Here is a 25,341-nt window from a genome sequence, read left to right as displayed (position 1 = left end):
GGAGTTCCTAGGAGGGAGACAAGCTGGGGATAGCCAGCAAAGGCTGGAAGAGGGCCAGCCAAGACTCCCCCTGGCTATGGGCTGGAGACAAAACCCTGGTTTGCAGGTGGATCAGGAGACTGACTAGGTACGAAGAGCAGTGGAGACAACCTGTTGCCAATGATGAGCAACCCATACAGACTGTAACTTGCCCTGAGAGGGGCTAGATGAGGGCAGTCAGGGGGCACTGAGGCATGGTGGGGGCTTGCCTCCTTGACACCAGGTAGGGGTTGATTTGTAAGGACAGCAGAGGTTGCCATCTGCAATAAGGGCATCCAAATGTACAATAGTCCATTATATACAAAGTGAGTTGAAATATGTTTGTGTGTTGGCACAATAGTGATGATTCTTGATGAACGGTGAATCTATTCCATTGCAGAGCATGCACCAGTCTCTAAGACACTCACTCTGCCTTGGAACTGGACAACAATCCCAGGCTTACCATAGCTGTATTTAAAGACTGTTCCCAGAAATCTTTAGTGGTCAAAACCTTGACTTTACACTGCCTGCTAGTTGCATATAAACATGATCAAATACAGCTTCATTTCATTAGCAACTTTGTTGTTCCTATTAGGCAACTACAGTCACCCAGCAGCAAGGAGAAACTGTCCCTCTTCTGCACTGACATGCAAATGACTGGCTCTGCATTGCTTGTTTGCTCTAACACAGTGTTTCCCAGTAAAAAGTAGAGAGACTATTTTGTGGTTTGGTTTTTTTTGCTTGAAAAATCTGTAAGGAATCTATTTTGAAGCACTTAGATGAGGGGAAAGTGATCAGGAATAGTCAACATGGATTCATGAAGGGCAAGTAGTGCCTGACTAATCTGATTAGCCAAATCAGGACCAGCCCAAACTAAATCATCCCAGCCAGGGCTTTGTCAAGTCAGGACATAAAAACCTGTAGGGATGAAGATTCTACCACCTCCCTAGAGAACCCATTTCAGTACTTCACCACCCTCCTAGTGAAGTAGGTTTTCCTAATATCCAACCTAGACCTCCCCCTCTGCAACTTGAGACCATTGCCCCTCACTCTGTCATTCGTTACCACTGAGAACAGCCTCTCTCCATCCTCTTTGGAACCTCCCTTCAGGAAGTTGAAGGCTGCTATCAAATCCCCCTCCCCATCCTTCTCTTCTGCAGCCTCAATAAGGCCAAATCCCTCAGCCTCTCCTCATAGGTCATGTTCTCTAGCCCCCTAATCATTTTGGTCTCCCTCTGCCAGACCCTCTCCAATGCGTCCACATCTTTCTGTAGCGGGAGGGGGGTCCAGAACTGAACACAATACTCCAGATGTGGCCTTAATAGAGCTGAATAAAGGGGAATAATCACCTCTCTAGATCTGCTGAAAATGCTCCTCTTAATGCAACCTAATATTCTGTTTGCCTTCTTGTCTACAAGGGCACACTGTTGACTCATATCCAGCCTCTCATCCACCGTAATCCCCAGGTCCTTGTCTGCAGAACTGCTACTTAGCAAGTCAGTCCCCAGCGTGTAACAATGCTTGGGATTCTTCCCTCCCAAGTGCAGGTCTCTGCACTTGTCCTTGTTGAACCTCATCAGATTTCTTTTTGCCCAATCCTCCAATTTGTCTTGGTCATTCTGGATCCTATCTCTGCTCTCCAATGTATCTGCCTCTCCCCCTAGCTCAGCTTAGTGTCATCTGCAAACTTGCTGAAGGCGCAATCCATCCCCTCATCCAGGTCATTAATAAAGAAGTTGAAGAAAACTGGCCTTAGAACTGATCCTTGGGGCACACCGTTTGAAACTAACTGCCAACGAGACATTGATCACTACCTGTTGGGCCTGACAATCTAGATGGTTTTCTGTCCACCTTACAGTCCATTTATCCAATCCATACTTCCTTAACTTGCTGGCTAGAATATTGTGGGAGACTGTATCAAAAACTTTGCTAAACTCAAGGTATATCATGTCTACCACCTTCCCCATGTCCACAGAACCAGTTACCTCCTCATAGAAGCTATTCAGAATGGGCAGGCATGACTTGCCCTTGGTGAATCCATTTTGGATTTGTTTAGTCTGCAGAAGAGACGATTAAGGGGGGATTTGATAGCAGCCTTCAACTTCCTGAAGGGAGGTTCCAAAGAGGATAAAGAGAGGCTGTTCTTAGGATGGTAGAACAAGGAGCAATGGTCTCAAGTTACAGTGGGGGATGTCTAGGATGGATATTAGGAAAAACTATTTCCCTTGGAAGGTGGTGAAGCACTGGAATGGATTCCCTAGTGAGGTGGTGGAATCTCCATCCCTAGAGGTTTTTACGTCTTGGCTTGACACAGCCCTGGCTGGGTTGATTTAGTTGGGATTGGTCCTGCCTTGGCAGGGAACTGGACTTGATGTCCTCCTGAGGTCTCTTCCAGCTCTATGGGTATGTCTACACTTGCCCCCTAGTTCGAACTAGGGAGGCAAATGAAGCATACCGAAGTTGCTAATGAAGCGTGGGATTTAAATACCTGTGCTTGATTAGCATATTCACGGCCGGTCGCCATTTTAAAATGCCGGTAGCCCAAATTAACTCACCGCGTGTAGACATGGTAGTCCGATCCAAAATCCTTCCCTCAAATTAACAGTTAATTCGAGGGAAGGGTTTTGGATCAGACTACCGCGTCTACACACGGCGAGTTAATTTGGGCTACCAGCATTTTAAAATGGCGACTGGCCGCGAATATGATAATCAAGCGCGGGATATTTAAATCCCACGCTTCATTAGCAACTTCGGTATGCTTCATTTGCCTCCCTAGTTCGAACTAGGGGGCAAGTGTAGACATACCCTTTGATTCTATGATTCTAAAGACTTGTGACACTTACAGAAGTGACTGATCCAGAGACAATAGAGAGAACTTCCTCAGACATGAAATTTTCTCCATCCAGTACAAACAATACTTTTTCAATGTTAAGATTAATGTTCACTCTCTGTGTTACTGTTAAATAATGCAGCCTTCACTCTTTTTATTAAGGAAATGATTATTATTCAGCAGTATTGTGTAAATCCTGAGCTCTCATGGGCAAAGATGGTATGTCAGGGATGTTCCCCCACTCTGGCACTCTGTAAAGGGTCCTCAGTCAGCGGAGGTAGGAGGGGGGGGCACTGTTGTCTCCCTAAAGTGCCCACAAGTCTGTGAGGCACACCTTGGCCGAGCCATTTGCCAAGCAACAGCCCCCTATGGCCCAGCCCAGGATCGGGACATCAGGCAAACAGGGAATACCAATATTCAAAGCTCCTGCCAGGTTCCAGCCTTGTAAGTGTCAGGTCTCCTCACTCCTGGAGAGCTGACAAGCATAGGGGTTTTGGCCCTGCAGGGGGGAACCTGCCACCAAAAGGGAGGGATGGGAGGTGGGGGAGGGTCATCTGTGCTTAGCAAGGGTCCCGGAGGGTTCGGTGTGGGTTCAGGTGGCAGCCAGTGTCTCAGTAGCCTGGGCCAGGGCTCAGGGGTTGGCAGGAGTCTTGGTGGCCCAATCCAGTCCTCCGGCTGGGAGCAACATGGCTGAGACCTTTGCTGTGGGAGCTGAGGCCAGGCATCTGCTCGGGTCAGCTGCCCAGCTCTGACTGAGCATGTAGCTCTTATAGTCCTAGACCTGCCCTCTGACTTCCTGTGGGCGGGCTAGGTGCTGCTGCACCTGCTCACCAAGGGGTTTAAAAGGACGCTTCCTCTCCCAGGTCAGCAGGAGATCATGTTATTGTTCCGGGCTTATTACAAGGTCATAGGGTCAAAATGAGGGAGCCACATGGGGACGCCCAGCAGAGAACCCCAGACAATGCCCACTGCTCCTCAAATGTCAAGAGACAGCCAGCAAACACCACCCAGTAGAACTCTGCCTGGATACTTGAAGGGATACAGGAGTGGAAATAAGCCCCACAGTCGCAGGACCCTCCCTCAGCCAACCTCTGCTCCCTGGTCTTATAAATTGCCATCTTGGCTATAGCCAGGAGGAGGCTGACAAGGAGGTCCTGCACCTTTGTGGGGCTATGGATGGGGTGTGCATAAATTAATGGATGAGAGAAGTGCAGCCAGAACTTCAACAAGGAGTTCTGGAAGAGCCGAAAGAGGAGCTGTAGCCTGGCGCACTCGAGATAGACATGTCAGGTCTCCCTCACACCTCAGAAGGGGCAAGTGACAGGAACAGGGGTGAACCACTCCAAGTACATGCCCGTGCTCAAAGCAGCATGGAGGATTCTCGAGCTGATGTCCCCAGCAGGCCACAGAACCAAGAGAGACTGGCCCACCTGGGCTCCCCACCTTCTACTGGTGGTAAGAGATCCCACCACTTGGTACCGGGCAGGGTGGGGAAGTGAAGAGTGGGAAGCATGTGTGCAGTGGGATGGTCTGGCTTGTGAGGTGATTCTGTAGCAAGCTAGCTGTGATTCAGGGCAAGTCTTCACTTGTGCACTAGGGAGGTGGAGCTAACTGGTCCCAGGCTCAGGTTATTAATGTTATAAATCTTGTGTGCAGCTTAAGTCAGTTTGATTAATAATCAAATAAATAATGTAGAATGGAGCACAGACATGTCCCCTGCCTCAAGGAACACACAATCTGAATAAGCTCCAACGGGGTTTGAAAGAACTGCTCTTGTCCTGGCTGTCACTAACAGCACTGTCACACCTCAGCCAGACAGACTTCATATACAGTAATAGCATCACGTAAGTAAGGAGCCCTGTGCCAATTGGTATTTCTCATGCATTATTGGTTGCTTTCCTGGCATTCAATTGCCCAGTAATCCATTTCCACCCAAACCATTTGTAACCTTCCAGAATATGCAGTTAGGTGTGTATTTTAGACACCTACAAATTCTGTGAGTGCAAAAATTTCCTATGTCAATTGTTCCCATACAATGAAGCTTGATTTTTGAAAATGTAGGCCTGAGAGCATAAAATAAACAATCTGGACACTTCAGAACTTTTTTGGAGGGTAGGTGGCATTGAAATTCAAGTGTACCAAGAGTCCAAGTCTTCTCGTGCAATTTAATCTGTTAAGTACAACTCTAGTTCTCCACACCAGTTTGTTAGTATGCTGCCCCCTTCACTGCTCAGAATGCAAGGGAACCTGCTGTGATCTCTAGCGGGATGTCTACACTGAAGCATTATTTCGAAATAACAAAGTGCACATCTACACAACAATCTGTTATTTCAAAATAATTTCAGGATGGCAGACTTCTTACCCCGACTTCTGTAACCCTCATTTCATGAGGAGCAAGGGAAGTGGAAGGAAAACTTCCTGCTGTGTAGACAAAATCTAAATTAAGCTATTTCAACTTCAGCTACACAGTTGATGTATCTGAAGTTGTTTCTTAATTCAACTTTTCCCCTACGGTGTAGACATGCCCTAAGCTATTATATATGAACAGGGAAAAATACTTAGTTGGGAGTACATATGTTAAATAGAGAAAGAACACATTAGTATTTCTAACGGTGTGAAATAGCCAGGAAAAATATAAATGATCAACCTAACCTATTGTTTGTATAGCAGATTTTTATATAAACAACACTGTAAAGAAATATTAGTATGTTAGTCAGGTTTTACACTGGATCAGGCCATTGGAAACGGTTATACATTTCATTGCCATTTTCAATTAAAGGTAAGTTTCTTTCTGACTACCTCTGTCCAGGGTGGAAGAGAGATTTACTATAACAAGATACTAGGAATCTTGTTTGACCTAAATTTACTCCATTTTAAAAGACAGCAAGAAAAAGTCTAAGTAGCATTAAAAAGAACTGAAAATGAAAATAGAACTATACACCAAATTCACCCTTGGTGTAATGACCTATCACCTCACTGATGTCAAAGGAATTTCACTAAGTCTAAATTAGTCCATCTGTCTTGTATCCAGCAGTGCCTCCAATTAATTATTGAGGAAGCAGTTGCAATTTCCCTACACTAGAAGAGGCTGCTAAATGTCTAGATCACCAGGCCACCAAAGCTGAGATGATAGTAGAGGAATTAGAATTGGACTGCCCGGAGTAGAACAAATGGAGGCACTCAGTCCTGTATAATGGCAGTGTCTAAGCAGGGGTGGGCAAGATATGGCCATTGAATCCAGTCTGTGGCCTGATCTGCCAGGACCCCGAGGCAGGCTCTCTGCCTGCTGCATCCTGAGGCTGCTCGAAATGGCTGGTGGCTTCTTCTAGGTGCCATGCACGCCTGGCAGGGGAAGGGGGGAGACTTTACATGCTACCCCCACCCCCAGGCCAATTGTTGTATCTCCCATTAGCTGGAAACCATCCAAAGGGAGCTTCAATGATTGGCCTGAAGATGGGGGCAGCACACAGTCTCCCCAGCACCCCCCAGAGTGGCACCTAGAGGGAGCTTTCAGTCATTTTGACCAGCCTCAGGCTGCAGCAGGCGGGGAACCTGCCTCAGGGTCCCCGTTGGGTTACTGGCTGGGAGCCACCTAAGGTAAGCACCTCCCAGCCAGAGCCTTCCTCTGGCATCCGATCCCATCCCACTCCCCAGCTCCCTACTTGCCACAAACTAAGTGCTCCTGCAAGAAAGTGCATAGTGTCTCTCATTGAGATCCCTCTGCACTGGTTCTCTGCCCAGTTACTGTTGCTACGCCAGACGTGACACCCAGAGCTGCAGCCAGCTGTACCATCCATCAGTCATGGCCTTTTCCATATGCAGCTCCTTGGGTTTCCTCTCTGCATTCAGCTTCTCTGCAGTTCCTGGCTAGCTCTGTGGCTGCTGTTGTTCCAAAAGTGCCCTAGTCATGCCCTCATTCAGGACCCTTATGCCTACTAGGCAAAGAACAAAAGGAAGAGCAGCAGGGCCCTAGCTGACAGGAAAGTTAGCCCTTGCTTAGCAGATCTGTCCTGGCAGCAGCAAAGGCTTTTCCAATTTTCACTGCTCAGAGTTGTGGGCTGTTTGGGGAATCTGACCTCATTAACTCTGCTGCAGAGCTGTGTCTTTCTCTGAAGCATTGTCTGACTTCGCAATGAGAATTCTGTCTGATTTGTGCATTGTAGTTTTTGCACGGTTTCTTCCTAGTTAAGATGGCATAGTTACCTACACTTGAGGATTAATTTCTGATGGGCATAAGGAAAATGCTCTTATGGCTTGTTAGACATTTTCTGGAGGCTTTCTTGCCTTTCCCTAATATTTTGGTGGATGTGTTCCTATGTCTTAGAATTCCAAATGGTGCAATGGCTCATGATTATTTACTTGAGCGGTAATGACATTCTCCTTGGCAACATATACTAGACAGATAATTCTTGTGGTGAACATTGTATGGTCAAAGCAGACCTAGAAGATGTGATGCCCTGGGAAACTGAAGAAAGAGGGATGATAAGCAGCATGGCTGATACGTTTTCAAATTGACAATTGATTTTTTTTTGTGGGCTTTGCAAAAGAGATGTGATTTCAAGGGCTTAATTTGTTAGAAGCTCTGGAATAATTTAAATAGCCTATTCACTCAAATGTTTCCACTCAACCAAAATCAGTGAAAAATACTGGTCAAATTCAGGAAATAGCTTAGGCTATATCAAGGCTGTATCCCACTTTGGCACTCCGAGTAGAAGGTGGGGACCCACAAGAGACCTTAAATACCTTCCCTCTATAAACATCTGCTTAAATTCTCCAAGGTTACAGATTCCCTGGCCTTGGGAAATAGGTCGTCACCATCGAGTGTAAAAATAACCCTTATTCTTATACCCAAGAAGAAGCTCTTGGACTTCTTCCAGAAGGGTACCCCCAAGCTCTTTTACCATGAGAGAGCTTGAAGAAAAAAAGAGAAAGCAAACTGCAATCTCTGATAGCTGACCTTTCAGTCTTAGGCATTCATACAGAGACCTCCTGTTACCTTCCAGGACACAAGAATCAAATCATCACCTTAAAAATAGGGATTTTATTAACAAACACCAAAAGATATACTTGATAAAGCATACCTGGTTGCTAGGTGTTAGAGCAACTGAGAAAAGAACAGATTACAACAGAGAAAAATGCTATCTCTGGGTATGTCTAGACCCAGACATTGCCGACATTGCAAATGAAGTGAGGATTTAAATGTCCCATGCTTCATTTGAATAAAAATGGTCACTGTATTTTGCCAAGTCAGCAGTTTGTCGGCAAAAAGCTGTCAAGAAAGCCTTTGTCAGCCAATCCTGTAAACCCCATTTTACAAGGCATTAGGGATCGGCCGACAAAGGCTTTCTTTGTCGCCTGATCCCCATCTTGACAGCCAATTTTTGCTGACAAACTGCTGACTCGGCAAAATGTGGTGGACATTTTTATTCAAACGAAGAGATTTAAATCCCCACATCATTTGCAATGTCAGTATATCTAATTTACATCCCTCTGGCAACAGAGGGATGTAGTCTAGACATACCTTCTGAGTACAACTTACATACACTGAAGTGGGGGGCACATAAGACATTTAACCAAGCAAAAAAACAAAGAAAATAACCCAATCACAACTAAATATACATTTTCCCTATCTACTCATGATCTGTGCTTCAAGGCTTAGTCCATTTCTATGCCCATATTCCTTGTAGGCATGGTAGTTCTGCCTGGTTCAATTCATCTTGTTTCCTCAGCTTCTAGCTTAAAACTCACACAAAGAAAAACAGCAGTCAGGTATATCTTTCCATTTAAATTTCCACACCTTTTTTCCATTGGCTGTCCTGGCTCCCTGCAAACACCCCCTAGTTATCTGAGTTTAACCCTTGAGTCACCGAATGCTGGCCAGCACTCCCCTATTCCTCACTGATTGAAAAATATGATTTTTTTAAAGGCTTACAAGCTTAGTTTTAATATTTTCATAACAATGTTTTGACTGTTTATTTTGAAATCATGTTTGATTTTGAAACTTATTTAGTTACCCCCCCCCCAAAAAAAAACCCTTACAAAAACACCTGGAAATTAAACAGACAGTTGTGTGCATTCAAGCTGCAGGTATAATTTACAGCTCAGATAGTTGTCAAAGGCTTAGATTTATTCAAGTTAGTGCACAAAAATAGAGGTTTTGCTGCCCCAAGAACAATCCCGCCTGAGAGTCGGGTACTCAGCTGGGTAGCTAGCCCATCCTGCCATTTTGCACACTGTAGCTACCTAGCAAGGCAGGTGCACATACAGCTATCCAATTTAGAAAGTATTCTCTCAGCTTGAATGTAGATGGAACCTAAACCAAAAATTAACTTAGGGTTGACCAAAACATCATGTTTGACCCTAAATTAAAATGTTGAGGGTTTTTGTTTCAGCCACTGAAATATTGAATAAATCACTCAGCTCTATTTGGTAGCTTGCTTCTCTGGATGGGCAGCGATTTTTTTTTTTTTTTTTTTTTTTTAACTCCTCCATGCTCACCTAGGAATTTTCATGTTGTTTTACCATGCTCCAGTCTGTGTCTGAAGCAGGTAGCCAGATGCTCAAGGCTTCAGTGATAATAACATATTGTCCTTTTTATGGAACCTGGGTCACAGGTAATTAGAGGAGAGTGGATTCATTTAGGTTCTACAAATATCAGACACAAGTGATCCTGATGAATAGGAGAAAAAAAATCTAAACCAACAAATGAAGGTTGTGTGATGCCACTTTAGTGGAGACCTAACCTGGATCTTCCTCTCTAATTTAGCATGGGTGAATCTGTATGAGTGTTGGAAGCTTAGTGAAGTCCTGGAGCAGCTTGTTTATGGTGCTTTAGTAGACAGGTGAGTGGTGTGTGGCAGGTCAGAAGTCCATGTGTTTGTGTGTGGTGTGATTGAGAAGAGTAAGGCTATGTCTACGCTGCAGAGCTAGAGCTTTTCGGTATCCCAGAAAAGCTATGCCACATTCAAGGAATGCGTCTTTCAGCATCCCTGTATTCCGCATTGTATGAGGAAGGGCTATTCTGAAAGAGGAGGTTTGTACGAAATTTGGCCCTGTGTAGACACGCCAATTTTGGAAAAGCCTCTTATGGGGAAAAAGCGGAAAACGATATGCAAATTGCGATTCACAATTTGCATATCGTTTTCAGACTTTTCTTTGCAGTCTAGACATAGCCTATGATATTGAAGACTGGTGGGACAGAAAGAAAGAGAATTAGAGGGAGGACAGAGTGTTTAAGAGAATATAAAGGTAGAGCTGAATGAGCAAATGGAAGACCACCTATCCCAGTAAGGGGCTGTATCACCATCTCTCCTATTACACTGGGTGCTTCTGTGCTGTGTCACTTTGGCTCTCTGGCCTATTCCTCATGCTTGGCATTCCCACACTTCATCTTGTTTTTGGTGTTCCTGTGCTGCTTTTGCATCTTCCTGTTCTTTAGCTTTCTGATCACCCTCTAATCTGGCCAGTTCTAATTTTGCAGTTGCTTTGCTACTGTTCATTTTAAAATTCCTTCTGTTCAATCTCCTCGTCCAAAATAAACAAATAGAACATAATAAAACAGTGACCTTTCTTTGACTGTTCTCAGCTTTCTCACTTGAAAAGCCCTTTAAAATCTAGTGAATCAATGCTTGGAGTGCAATTCTTTGTCATATAGCAATGGCGTGTAAATCCTGCCGACTACGCCAATGAGATAGTTTGTGATAAATCAAGAGTAAGTTTATTTCCACAGAACCAATGCGTAAGTAATAATATTTAAGATGAGAGGGAATCGATATGGCTACAAGTAAAACAAGAAATGCTTTTTAGTGACTAAAACTGAACTTCAGTGGGTTACACTGCTTTTCTTGTCAGGTTTCTCTTCTATAGGCAGTTACAACTACTTTGCTTTTAGATCAAGAGGATCCACTTTTCCTGCGCTTATAGGGTGCGGCTTACTTTTTGTCCTATAGGTGATAGACCCCAAAATGGCTTTCTGCCTTTCTTGCATTTCCCAATGTCATTTGTTTTTGTTTCAAGTGTTGGAAGGCCTCCTTGGGGGCAGGATGCATCTCCCATTGTGATTTTTAAGCAGTCTTCCTAGTTGTTCATCTAGCTTGATGGTTTTGCTTACCTTCTATGTAGATCTCCTTTTCATTGTCCTCTGATATGTTACCTGGCTCAATCTACATCAGAAACAAGGCAAAAAAGTAACACAACATTCCTTTGTTTAGGACATGCAGGGTTATGGAAAGCAAAAATAACATAGTAAGGTCACAGCAGCATTATTTCAGAATAACTCATGTAATCCCAAAATAAGAAAGAGCATGTTTACACTACCAGCCTTTATTTAGACATAATGTCAAGCTGGAGGACTTCTTACTCCTACTCCTGTTCCCCTCATTTCATGAGGAGTAAGGGAAGTCAAAGGAAGAGTGTTCTCCCTTTGACTGCCTGCTGTGTAGACAGCGCCAAAAGCTGAAATAAGCTATTCCAACTTCAGCTACGCAATTGATGGAGGTGAAGTTGCGTAGCTTATTCCAACTTTAGCTCTATTGTGTAGACGTATCCTAAGTGTTTAGTTTGTTATAGAATTTAAGCATCCCCGTAATACAGTAAACTTCCGATAATCTGGCACCTTTAGGACCCAGGGGGTGCCAGATTATCAATTATGCTGGACTATCGGAAGGGGGGATTATGAGGGGTCTAGGGTGGGTTGGGAAAGAATGGGGGGGCGGCGCGGTGGGACCAACCAGACAGCACCCCAGCCCCAGACGTCCCCAAGTCAGCCTTTGCTGAAACTGACGAGCGGCTGACTTGGCGAAGCCCGGGGCAGAGCAGCTCCAATTGTCCAGCTGCCTGGAGCACTTCTGGGTTCCAGGTGGTGCCAGACTATCAGGAGTGCCGGACCACTGGATGCCAGACAACTGGAGTTTTACTGTCCTTCCATTAGAGAGTTATGAACACAAGGGGTCCCAATTAGATGTTCTTTCAGAGGGACTCTAAATTGCAACCCTTAGAAATATGCATTACCTTAAAGATACTGGCTCCAATTTTCACTTGTATTAAGGCTGCTACATACCATGCTGTCAAGGTAAATGCAGCCCCAGAGCCAGGGAAGCCAGCCACAGGTGGAAGGCAACAGTGGAGAGGGTCCTTTGACATAGACTGTGCAAAGTCTCCCTCCCTCAAGCTAGGGAAGGAGGTGTGGCTGTGGCCAGACAGTGCCCAGGCTATCACTGGCTCTCATGGTGGCCATTTGCGACTATTGAAGCTGATCTGATTTAATGAGGCCTTCAGGATGTGATAAATTATCCCAGGGAACAAATTCATTTTGCAGTGGGCCTACAATAAAGAGAGTGCAGTAGGACAATTCTGGCACTTTTTTGCTGTGTTGAGCAGCGTGTGCCTCTTTGACAGCTGACCATCTGGGCCATTGCTTGGTGGGCTTATTCTTGTTATCCCAGCCCTGTTCCTATAGGCACTGATGTGAGCACCGAATGCTTCATGAAAGTGACTCCAACAAGTCTTGTTGTATGCTGAAGAGACACCATGGCTATGTCTACACTGGCCCCTTTTCCGAAAGGGGCATGCTAATTTCACAGGTCGTAATAGGGAAATCCGCGGGGGATTTAAATAAAAATGTCCACCGCTTTTTTCCGGCTTTTAGAAAAGCCGGAAAAGAGCGTCTACACTGGTCCCGATCCTCCGGAAAAAAGCCTTTTTCCGGAGGATCTCTTATTCCTACTTCAAATAAGAGATCCTCCGGAAAAGGGCTTTTTTCCGGAGGATCGGGGCCAGTGTAGACGCTCTTTTCCGGCTTTTCTAAAAGCCGGAAAAAAGCGGCGGACATTTTTATTTAAATCCCCCGTGGATTTCCCTATTACGACCTGTGAAATTAGCATGCCCCTTTCGGAAAAGGGGCCAGTGTAGACGAGCCTCATGTGTTATCTGACTGGATCGCTATGTCTGGTTTGCACTTGGTGTAGCACAGTGTTTCGCAACCTTTTTGTATAACGTACAGTTCCTGCATGCTGCCAGAGGGCAGCATATGGTCACTGAGATCTTCCTGGTACCCTTGAAACCAGACATGAATGAGCTAATGACCACTGATAATATTTATTAGTGTGCTCTGTTCCAGGGCTATTCTTTTATAGCCTTTCCATCCAATATGTTTCAAATGAGTCTGCTTCAGCCAAACAAATTGTCCCAGCTTAATTTCTGAGAAATCATTGTCAAGATTGCTGAGCCAGTTTAATTCTAAAGCATATATTTATACTGAGCTGCACCAATCACATCACCAAGTCAGATTACAAATGGGAGAGAGAAAAAATTTAATCAAAAACGAGATTAGATTTGAAAATCTAGTGTTCGTGCTTGCTGCAGAGGCTCAGACAGGCTGTAAAGCCATATATTTTGTGAGCAGGTCTCAGAATAGCTCACTTGAGGAAGCTCCAAAGAGCACATATGCCATTATGCCGAGGGCAGGAGAATGGTTGGATACTGGGAATTTGTAATTTTTAACAGGAAGCTGATAAAATTGTGCCATAGGGTAAAGCAAAGGCAAGAGCAGGGCAATGACTCAAGGTGTGTGCTAGGGGCAAGTGGGAACATAGTATGGGATTGATACCTTTTAAGTTAGTGCCTGCATCTGGTACCCTGGGGTGAAGATGGATTCTTTCCTCTTTTTAATAGTGAGGAGACTCTCAGGAAACCTGCTCCGAGGCTGACCAGCAGCAGGTGTCTTTCTGAATTGATGACGCTCCTCGGAGGGACAGGAGGCCTGCAGTAATGGAAGGAAAGCGGAGCCTTAGCAAAAGGGTATTTCACTGTGTGTTTTCAAGAAGAGCAAGGACTCTTGAGTCCTGGCTAAATTCTAATAGTAAATCTGATCTATCTTCCTAAAAGTCCCCAGGCAGTTTAAGTTTCTTCTCCTTGACTCCCTGCTCTCCTCTGTAATAACCAAGGGTATGTCTACACTAGCTCATTAAGTCCGGATTAACTTTAAGCTGCCACGTGTAGCCATGAGCGGTTCATTTGGACTAAGGGGGATTTAAAAATGGCAGCGAGACGGGAACATGCAAATGAAGCCCGGGATATTTAAATCCCGGGCTTCATTTGTAACCCCGGTTCCTTGATTTGCCTACCTACCTCAAATTAATGAGCTAGTGTAGACATACCCTTACATTGTGGCAGCAACCTCAGTTGAGGTTTGGGACCTTCTGCCGCTGGATGTTGTACAAATACATAGAAGCCCAAGGCCTCCTGCATATTGACCAGGCTGTCTGGAGGATGTTCAGCCTGATGCAGGAAGTGGGAGGATCCTGTGGAGGAGCTAGAAATTAAGAAACTCCTGTCAATGTGCCACCCGTTCCCACAACCTCCAAGCTTTCTGATTCATCATGGAAAGATACAGTAACAGCTCATAATGGAGAACCAGACAGATTTAAATGCTAGATGCTTTCAAAGCAATATCAAATTGACTGTAAGCCACACTGAAGGTAGCAAGGAAGAATAGCACGTCCTCTTTCAATAGATGACTTGTGTGTGCTTGAAAGATGCCCAAACCAAATCCAATCTGGCAGACCTCTTTTAGAATGAGCATTGCTAGACGCACAGTCCAGCTCCAGAGCTGCCATCACTTCTGGGTTTAACTCAGGTTTCACAAGCTGCAGTCCAAATTGCAATATGGATCAGGTGGCCAGGCCTGGAGTCAGCCAATGGAATCACTCCTGCTTTATCCTTCTTGCTTATGCCCTGGTGCCCCAGACTATGTCTATACTACAGAGTTTTTTTGGAAAAACGACTGTTTTTCTGAAAAAATACACTTACACTGCAATCACAGTCTTTCAAAAAAAAAATTGAAAACAGAGGGGTTTTTCTGATATTGGTAACCCTCTTTCTATGAAGAAGAAGCCTTTTTCCGAAAGAGCTCTTTCACAAAACGCAAAATGCAGGACAATGTAGCACTTTAAAGACTAACAAGATGGTTTATTAGATGATGAGCTTTCGTGGGCCAGACCCACTTCCTCAGATCAAATAGTGGAAGAAAGTAGTCACAACCATATATACTAAAGGATACAATTAAAAAAAATGAACAAATATGAAAAGGACAAATCACATTGCAGAACAGAAGGGGGATGTGGGGGGGTGGGAAGGGGGAGGAAGGAAGGTAAGTGTCTGTGAATTGCTGATATTAAAGGTAGGGAGAGTGGGATGTTTGTGAGTTAATGGTATTACAGGTGATAATTGGGGAAACTGTCTTGGTAATGGGTGAGAAAGTTCAAAGTCTTGTTAAGTCCTTGTTGGCAAGTGTCGAATTTTAACATGAATGACAGTTCAGAGGATTCCCTTTCAAGTGCAGATGTAAAAGGTCTTTGTAGCAGAATGCAGGTGGCTAAGTCATTTAGAGAGTGTCCTTTCTGGTTAAAGTGGCAAGAAACTGTTTTCTCTTTGTGATCTTGTCTGATATCTGTTTTGTGGGCATTAATCCTTTGGCGAAGTGTCTGAGATGTTTGTCCAATGTACATAGCAGACGGACACTTTCGGGACATGATAGCATAGATTATATTTCTGGATGCGCAGGAATATGTGTTCTTGATCTTATAACTCACTTGGTTAGGTCCAATAATGGTATCAGCAGAATGAATATGTGGACAAAGCTGACCCTCTTCTCAAACCCTTCGTAACCAATACCCCCAGCTATCTCCGAGACACTACTGACTTCCTAAGGAAACTACAAAACATCGATAACCTCCCCAATAATACCATCCTTGCCACCATGGATGTAGAAGCTCTATATACCAACATCCCACATGAAGACGGATTACAAGCAATTAGAAACACTATCCCAGAGGACACTACTGCCAACCTGATAGCAGACCTATGTAACTTTGTTCTCACCCACAATTATTTCCAGTTTGAGAACAACTTATACCTCCAGATCAGCGGCACAGCCATGGGTACACGCATGGCCCCACAGTATGCTATCATCTTTATGGCTGACCTAGAACAACGTTTCCTCAACTCCCGTCCCCTTTCACCCCTCCTCTACCTACGGTACATCGATGACATCTTTAACCAGAAAGGACACACTCTAAATGACTTAGCCACCTGCATTCTGCTACAAAGACCTTTTACATCTGCACTTGAAAGGGAATCCTCTGAACTGTCATTCATGTTAAAATTCGACACTTGCCAACAAGGACTTAACAAGACTTTGAACTTTCTCACCCATTACCAAGACAGTTTCCCCAATTATCACCTGTAATACCATTAACTCACAAACATCCCACTCTCCCTACCTTTAATATCAGCAATTCACAGACACTTACCTTCCTTCCTCCCCCTTCCCACCCCCCCGCATCCCCCTTCTGTTCTGCAATGTGATTTGTCCTTTTCATATTTGTTCATTTTTTTTTAATTGTATCCTTTGGTATATATGGTTGTGACTACTTTCTTCCACTATTTGATCTGAGGAAGTGGGTCTGGCCCACGAAAGCTCATCATCTAATAAACCATCTTGTTAGTCTTTAAAGTGCTACATTGTCCTGCATTTTGCTTCAACTACCCCAGACTAACACGGCTACATTTCTATCACTATTTCACAAAAAGGTGTGTGTGGATGGGGAAGGAGGGAGTTCTTTTGAAAGAAGAGGAAAAAAATACAGGTGCCCTGGTGGCCACTCCCTCCATAGTAATCACAGCTGAAATGCGAGATCGCTTTTTCAATGTGCTTGGCCAGTGTGGACGCTCTCTTTTGGAAGAAGCTTTTTCAGAAGATCTCTTCTGGAAAAGCTTCTCCTGAAAGAAGCCTGCAGCCTAGACATAGCCACAATGTATTAACCCTGTTGTGAGTACTTTCTCCTCCTTCTATTTTGACCATCTATTTTCACCTCTTCTCTTGTCCTGAGTCCTTTAGGCAGCATGAGGCTTTACTCTGCCAAAGAGCAGCTCTGAGGCTATATCTACACTGCTGGATTTTTTCGGCAGAAGATATGGAAATTGCAGCTCTCATTTGCATATCTTCTGCCGAGCCTTTTTTCAGAAGAGGTTTTGTCACTAAAAAGCCCTGTGTAGACGGGGCCATTTGTCAGAAAAAACACTTTTTTGCAAGATCCTGTATATCTCATTTTTGGAGGAATGAGGGATCTTGCGAAAAAGGGGGTTTTCCGACAAATGGCCCTGTCTATACAGGGCTTTTTAGCGGCAAAACCTCTTCTGAAAAAAGGCTCGGCAGAAGATATGCAAATGAGAGCTGCGATTTGCATTTCTTTTGCCAAAAAAACCCAGCAGTGTAGACATAGCCTGGGAGTGCCCACACTATGAGATTGAAATTACCCCAGGCAGAACCAGGAGCAGGGAAATGTAAAGGTAGAGAGACATTTTGCCTCACTGTCTCAGCTGAAGCTTAATGATTTTGCTCAAGCCTAAATTTCAATTTCTCCAAAATGTAGATCTTCACCATGGGCTAATCTCTGTTCTATAGGTAGCATAGGGCTTGGCTTTTAAAAAGTGTTAGCCATGCCACTTGTTCCCACTCACACATAGTCTGTAGTTATTGTCACTGTGCATTAACAGGTAGCCTAACATGCAGCTGGTCACAGTGCATCCGGAGGTATCCTCACCAACTGAAGCAGGCATTAGCATATGTGATATCTCCAACACTTCAGGCTTGTGATAATGTGGGGCCTCTTCAGCGCACCGCTTATGAATTCTATTTAATACAGGCAGTCCCCGAGTTACGCGGATCCGACTTATGCCTGGTCCCGCCGCCCGCCTCCTCCTGGGCGAGAAAAGCTGCTCCCCGTCTCCCTGGTCTGCTGGGGGACCCAGCAGACCAGGGAGACGGGGAGCAAAGCGGCGGAGGATCCGGGGCCGGACCCGCGGCCGCTTCCAGATCAGCTGGAAGCGGCTGCGGGTCCGGCCCCGGGTCCTCTGCCGCTTTGCTCGGCATCTCCCTGGTCTGTAGACCAGGGAGACACTGAGCAAAGCCACGGAGGACCCAGCCGGACCCGCGGCACTTCCAGCTGATCTGGAAGCAGCCGGGGGTCCGGACCCAGGTCCTCTGCCACTTTGCTCAGCGTCTCCCTGGTCTGCAGACCAGGGAGACGCTGAGCAAAGCCGTGGAGGACCCGGGCCAGACCGCGGCGCTGATCTGGAAGCGCCACGGTCCGGCGCGGGTCCTCCGCCACTTTGCTACGCATCTCCCTGGTCTGCTGGGGGCGGGGGGGGGGGGACAGCTAGTGCCCCCCCCAGCAGACCAGGGAGACGTGGAGCAAAGCCCGGGGCCTGTGGTAGAGCAGGTGGGGCGCTGCCGGTTGGTCCCACAGCACCGCTCCTTGGCGCTACTGGACCAACCCGGCAGCACCCCATCTGTTCTGTCCCAGGAGTCCTGATTCAGCCGCTGCTGATCAGTTTCAGCAGTGGCTGAATCAGGACGCCAGGGGCAGAGCAGCTGGGGTGCTGCTGGGTTGGTCCAGTAGCACCAAGGAGCGGCCGCGCTACTGGACCAACCCAGCAGCACCCGAGCTGCTCTGCCCCAGGCGTCCCCAAGTTAGCCGCTGCTGAAACTGACCAGCGGCTGACTACAGGAAGCCCGAGGCAGAGTTGCTCTGCCCCGGGCTTCCTGGAATCAGCCGCTGGTCAGTTTCAGCAGCAGCTGACTTGGGGACGCCTGGGGTTCTTAAGTTGAATCAGTATGTAAGTCAGAACTGGCGTCCAGATTCAGCCGCCGTTGAAACGGATCAGTTTCAGCAGCAGCTGAATCTGGACGCCAGTTCCGACTTACATACAGATTCAACTTAAGAACAAACCTACAGTCCCTATCTTGTACGTAACCCGGGGACTGCCTGTACTGGGAATCCAGTGAGTCCCGGTTAGTCTAAACTCCATGTCAAAAGTTGGGCTTGTTTGTCATGTCTCTGGCAGGCCTAGTAAGCTCCCTCTTGTGGATATGTCACTAGGCTGCTGTATTTGGGCCCGTACATCCTTATGCTTCTTTCTGGCATATTTCTTGGGAACAAGCTCTCTGTTACCACTTCACAGAAATGAGGGGTTCTTCTAGTCCAGTGACGCCCTCACCAATACTGAGCACTGCCCCAGACTTCCCCATGGCTTAAGCGTGACTTTTCCGAGAACGCCAACCTCGTGAGTACCCTGGTTTACAGTTCACCTCTTCAGGGACGCGTGACAATGCAAACAAACGGACAAATGGGCTTTGAAAGGGGCCCCCAAAGCAATTGTTCTTTACTGTAGTTATTACAAGGAATATACTGATATAGAAAAAATGATAAAACAGTAGCATGCATTTCCCTGCCTCAGTTTCTTCATGGCTCTTCGCTATTTTCTAGGCTTAGGCTGAAGTCCTGTAAAGAAGCCAAGATCCCCCACTCAGTCTTGGAGTGTCTCTCTCTCTCTCTCTGTGGTCTGCAATCAGTTTTCTTCTTCCTCAGCTGGATCTGCAGTTAGACATGACCCCGCTGCTACAAACATGTGCCCCTCTTTGCTACTTTTCTACCCTTCCAAACATGACTTCTCCTACGGAATGTGGAATCTGACTCATCTCTTCTTCTGTCTGTCTAAAACAGGTGAGGAGAGATCCTTGCCTTCAAAACAAGGATGGCCAAACTCTTTCAGAAGTTCGAGAGCTGGGGCACCCCTGCAGTGGCTTGGGACTTCAGACAAATGCCTGCAGAAGCTCTGAGACTCTGTTCCTTCTGGGTGGAAGCTCCTACCCCACCACCTTACTGCAAGGCAAAGGTCCTGAAGCACCTCCCTCTGCAGTCTGGCACATGGAGAATGTGGGGTGATCAAACCGAGTACTCTGCCTGGTACAAGAATTTCTCCCTTCACTTTCTGCGGGTTGTAGGTCAATAGGGAGATGAGCATGTAGAGAAGACAAGCAAGCCCCATCTTCAAAATGGAATTCACAGGCTGGCACATATATGGAGTCCCCAGTATCAATAAGAATTTGATCTGTACACAGACATATTTCCCCGATTGTCACAATAAGTCCAGTTCTTCCTTTACGCATATATAACCCTTGTCGTTTTTACGAAGCTTTCCCTCTGTTGTAAGTATTTAGGGGTGGTATTCCCATTAAAAATGTTCCCCTACTTGTGAACACGTGTCTATATTTGGTAGGAAGCACAAGCGCCAGCTGGCAGCTAGTTTGCTGAACTGCCCATTGAGAATAAGCATATTGCAGTGGATATTACATTTAGAAAATCCAAACAGGCGTTTCAAAATTATTTACTGACTTTTAATGTAATAAAGTTAAAATCATTCCAAGAATTATATTGTCACCTGCACTTAATACGGAGTGAAGACAGATAAGGACCAATAGCTCACGTAATAGACTGTGTTAGACCACCAAGAGAGTGGTGCACATGAAGGTCTGGCTAGACAGATTACAAGTGAACAAACCCAACTCTCAGCAGCAAAACCCAATGCTAACAATGAACAACAGCTTCCTATTAGTGAAGGCCACTGCTCTTGTGGAGGAAAGGGGAAAAGGCCAGCAGTAGCAAAACGCTAGCTATGGAAGGCAAGGGCTATGGGTCCAGAAGATAGGAATTTGGAGATGGGGTTAGAATTGCATTCATCCCAAAGGGACCTATTAGGCCATAACACTATGCTACAGATGTCTTGCACTAAAAAGTTGTGTGAGAAAATATAGGGCACTCTGCTTGACAGTGCATCTTTAAAGGCAATTATTGCTAAAGTTTTAAGTTAGGGTGCATAACATCAGTTCTGCTGTACAGTATATACATTCTCAGCAGCTGTACTGTCCACACATACAAAAAGGAAGAGCTCACAAGTTAAGGACAACTTGGGTGCTATTGCTTCTTAGTAAAATGCTTAGCTGTTTATGGATTGGAAGGGGAAATTTCTTCTTCTATATGAGAATGGACCCTTCCCCAGTTGTTGTCTTTGGCTCCCAAAAATAACACCACAGAAAGGTAGAGCTAAATTCATCCCTAGTTTCCACCATGTTACACCAGGAGTGCACTTGATTGCTAAGAATTCAACACTGATGGGCCACTACTGTGCACAGGCCTGAGCAGGGTAAATGTGACTAGGTGGGCCAGTTAATACCAGAGCCTGGCTCTGGAGCAGGAGCCTGGGAGCAGAAGATTGATTAGAGACAGGTTCACCTGTGCAGGACCTTCCTGGGCTGCTGCTTAGGGAAGGGCAGTTGCTCCCTGTGAAGATGGAGGAGGGACTGGGGCCTGAAGGACCAGTGAGGACTAGCAGAGCTGCTGAGTGACGGGCCCCTCGACTGAAAGGTGCAGAACAGGGTAGGCCTAGGTTCCCCTGCTAGTCACTGAGGGCAGGTCTATACAGTAGTGCATACCTCGGTAAGCTATGCAATCTGAGCTAACCAAATTGCGTATCTTATTTCACAATAGCTTATTTCAAAATTTGGCACTGCCTACATAGCACCAAAGTCTGAAATAAAGCGCCGTTCCGAAACGCCCCTTAACCCTTGTGGAATGAGGGTTCCAGGGATGCCAGAATAGCGAGCACATTATTTCAAAATAATGGACATGCTGAAAAGACACAGAATAGCTATTTCGGGATACTTCTGGTATCCCGAAATAGAGCCACAGTACAGACGTGCCCTAGGTGACCTGGCTGGAGTGATGAGTCATAAAGAGATCACTGTAGTTCTTGGGATGAGGGAGGCACTGCAGAACCAGAGCAATCCTTATGGATTTATCTTAACTGGCTCTGAGAACATGGAGACATCAGAGGATGTGAAAACCATGTTTGGGTTGGCCTCGAGAGCTAATTCTCAGAGAGACCAGGAGGAGGCACCAGACAGATGGGGAGGGGAGCACGCGGTGACAAACACAATGAAAAATCATGCAGGCATGAAATTCTGGGGCTACCAGAGCTCGGTGTGTGTACTAATTGGTTAGCCAAACCATTCAAAACTATGGCTTTGTGTAACGCTGCTAATGAAGACTTCATATGAAGAGCACTTATCTGGTTGCCTTCTTCTATTCCTCTGTCCCCAGGAAGATAGGGATGAACAAGGAGGAGTAAGACAAATGTAAGGTGTGCTAGGACTCTTGGTTTTCTCTGCCTCCTCCCCTAACCATTTTGCCTTTAGCAATGTCTTTTAGCAATGTCTGGATCATATTTTCAATCACAAATGGCACCACTGACATGCATGCATCTATTACTGGGTAACCCACTGTGACGGGGCGAGGCAGCCCCACACTGAACCTACAGGGCCCAGCCAGGGTTACCTGGCTGCAGAGGCCCCTCCCCCACAGCCCTACCGAGCATGCCCGGGCTGCAGCAGGGCTATAAAAGCCCGGGCCAGGACTCAGTCTGGGGAGACAGCCGAAGGAGGAGGACTGGAGAAGGGAGCTCCCCCTCAGCTGTGGCCAGGGACTCCAGGAGAGGCCGGAAGGGATGCGGGGGTGAGGTGGTGCAACCCGGAGACTGCCTGCCGACGGGATGCCGGTCTGGAGATCACAGCCGGTCTGGAGATCGCAGCCAGCTGGGCAAGTCCAGGGGAAGGAAGCCCGGGGATCCAGGTAGGAAGTGGCCCAGGGCAGGAGTGGGAGCCGCCTCTTCCGGCTCGAGAACCTCGGTGCGTTTCAGCTGGATGGCCCTGCCAAGGGAGTGACCTGCTACCTGGTCGCTCACAGGGCCCTGGGCTGGGACCCGGTGAAGTAGGGTGGGCCTGGGTCCCCCTACCTGGGGTGCATCCCCGCTACAATGATAAACTGCTTTGTGGACTCGGCCTTGCTTAAAGGATCAGTTATAAACTGCGGTGTGGACTCAGGCCGGAGGCCTCAGCCCGGCTTAAAGGGCCAGTTATAAACTGTATTACAAGGGTGTTGGGGACACAGGTGGGCGGGGCCCGCCACACCCACCAGTATGCAGCCATCTCCACAAAGGCAAAGGGAAAGGAAATACTGGCCAAGGATACTGAGATAAATCCTTATGGATTTGTGTGCACATGGAGAAGTCAGTGGATGTGATATATCTTGACTTTTAGCAAAGCTTTTGATACCGTCTCCCACAATATTCTTGCCAGCAAAGTAAGGAAATATGGATTGGATAAATGGACTGTAAGGTGGATAGAAAGCTAGCTAGATTGTCAGGCCCAATGGGTAGTGACCATGGGCTTGATGCCTGGCTGGTGGTCAATTTCAAGCAGAGTGCCCCAAGGATCGGTTCTAGGGCTGGTTTTGTTCTACATCTTTATTAATGACCTGGATGAGGGGATGGATTGCACCTTCAGCAAGTTTGCAGATGACACTACGCTAGGGGCAGAGGCAGATACATTGGAGGGCAGGGATAGGGTCCAGAGTCACCTAGACAAATTAGAGGATTGGGCCAAAAGAAACATGATGAGGTTCAACAAGGACAAGTGCAGAGTCCTACACTTGGGATGGAAGAATCCCAAGCATAGTTACAGACTGGGGTCCGACTGGCTAAGTAGCAGTTCTGCAGACAAGGTCCTGGGGATTACAGTGGATGAGAAGCTGGATATGAGTCAACAGTGTGCCCTTGTAGCCAAGGAGGCTAATGGCATATTAGGGTGCATTAGGAGGAGCATTGCCAGCAGATCGAGAGAAGTTATTGTTCCCCTTTATTCAGCACTGGTTAGATCACATCTGGGCTACGTCTACACTGGCCCCTTTTCTGGAAGGGGCATGTTAATTTCAGAAGCCGTAATAGGGAAATCCGCGGGGGATTTAAATATCCCCCGCGGCATTTAAATAAAAATGTCCGCCTCTTTTTTCCGGCTTTTAAAAAAGCCGGAAAAGAGCGTCTACACTGGCCCCGATCCTCCGGAAAAAAAGTCCTTTTCCGGAGGATCTTATTCCTACTTTGGCTTTTTTTCCGGAGGATCGGGGCCAGTGTAGACGCTCTTTTCCGGCTTTTTTAAAAGCCGGAAAAAAGCGGCGGACATTTTTATTTAAATACCGCGGGGGATATTTAAATCCCCTGCGGATTTCCCTATTACGGCTTCTGAAATTAACATGCCCCTTCCGGAAAAGGGGCCAGTGTAGACGTAGCCCTGGAGTATTGTGTCCAGTTCTGGGCCCCCACTATAGAAAGGAAATGGAGGCACTGGGGAGGGTCCAGCAGAGGGCAACCAAAATGATTAGGGAGCTGGTGCACGTGACCTACGAGGAGTGGCTGAGGGATTTGGGCTTATTTAGTCCGCAAAAAAGAGTGAGGGGGATTTGATAGTAACCTTCAATTTCCTGAAGGGAGGTTCCAAAGAGGATAAAGAGAGGCTGTTCTTAGCATGATGGATGGTAGAAAAAGGAGCAATGGTCTCAAGTTACAGTGGGGGATGTCTAGGATGGATATTAGGAAAAATTATTTCCCGAAGAGGGTGGTGAAGCACTGGAATGGGTAAGCTAGGGAGGTGGTGGAAACTCCATCCCTAGAGGTTTTTAAGACCCAACTTGACAAAGCCCTGGCTGGTTTGATTTAGTTGGGATTGGTCCTGCTTTGGGGAGGGCGTTGGACTCGACCTAGGATTCCAGACCTAGGATTCTATGATTCTATGATCTTTTATAAAATAACACTAATATTTGGCCCTCAAAGAGTTCTACCGAGAAGGATAAGGATCCATATTCCAGGTAGGCAAACTAAGGCATAGAGAGATAGAAGTGACTTGTTGAAGGTCACACGATAGAATTATTGATAGTCTGGTCAGGGCTTCTGATTTCCAGATTAGTTCCCTAGATCAAATATCAGGGGATCTTCAGAACAAGCACTGAATGGATGAGAGCTCTTTTAAGCTCACTAGGAACACTCAAGCACATGAAATAATATGAGCTCTGCTAATCTGTTTTCCAAGGAAGAAGTGCTGAATTGATACCATTGGGGAACTGAATCTGTGGCTTCATGGAGACTAGCTATTTGAAAGCTAGATGGCTAGGCCAGACAGCTAACATGACATAGTCTGTTCTGCAGATGAGTCACCACCAGCATCCTGCAAAGAGATGTGCTCTTCTGCCATCAGTTCCTGCTTATTTTTGTCAGCCAGCCAGAATGAGATTATTTCAAAGGAAGAAGAAAATGGACACTGGGATTTGTCATCAGTATAGATGTGCCTCTCTGGCAGCCAGCAGGGCTGACACTATGCTGTTCCTCAGCCGGTGCTCTTCAGGCAGATTAAATAGCAGGTGACACAAGAAAGTTAAAAGTGGCCGTATCAGGCAGGTACCCCTCTGATTCTGGTTTGCTTGGTGGACCAGCAGATCCTACAGAGCCTTATGACAGTGGATATAACTGTGACTAGTTCTGCTGAGACACTGTTCCCCGCCCTTTTGCATTACATCTGAGAGGGGAACTGGGCTGCGTTCCAGACCTGTAGCCTGTGGCAATGGGCTGAGGAGATAAGAATTCACTGAAATATACGCACAACAAAGTGTGTAGGAAAAATTGAAATGACAAACTTCTTAAAGTGGAACTTTCATAATTGGAAGCACTTCAAACTGCATCATCTTTTCAGATAAATCCAGTCCCTT

At 46.2% G+C, this 25,341-nt stretch overlaps 1 long non-coding RNA gene across 1 annotated transcript; it reads left to right on the top strand.

Moving 5' to 3' along the window:
- LOC142818796 (uncharacterized) lies at nt 1–20,065 on the top strand. Its single transcript, XR_012896448.2, has 3 exons — nt 1–127; nt 13,520–13,645; nt 19,414–20,065. It is a non-coding gene; the product is annotated as an uncharacterized LOC142818796 (long non-coding RNA).
- Nucleotides 20,066–25,341: the final 5,276 nt, after the last annotated feature.

The sequence above is a fragment of the Pelodiscus sinensis genome, chromosome 17 (genome assembly GCF_052426305.1).
Source record: "Pelodiscus sinensis isolate ZL-2025 chromosome 17, ASM5242630v1, whole genome shotgun sequence".
NCBI classification, from domain to species: Eukaryota; Metazoa; Chordata; order Testudines; family Trionychidae; genus Pelodiscus; species Pelodiscus sinensis.
Note: the sequence above shows the minus strand (reverse complement) of the source record. Positions and strands in the feature narration are given on the sequence as shown.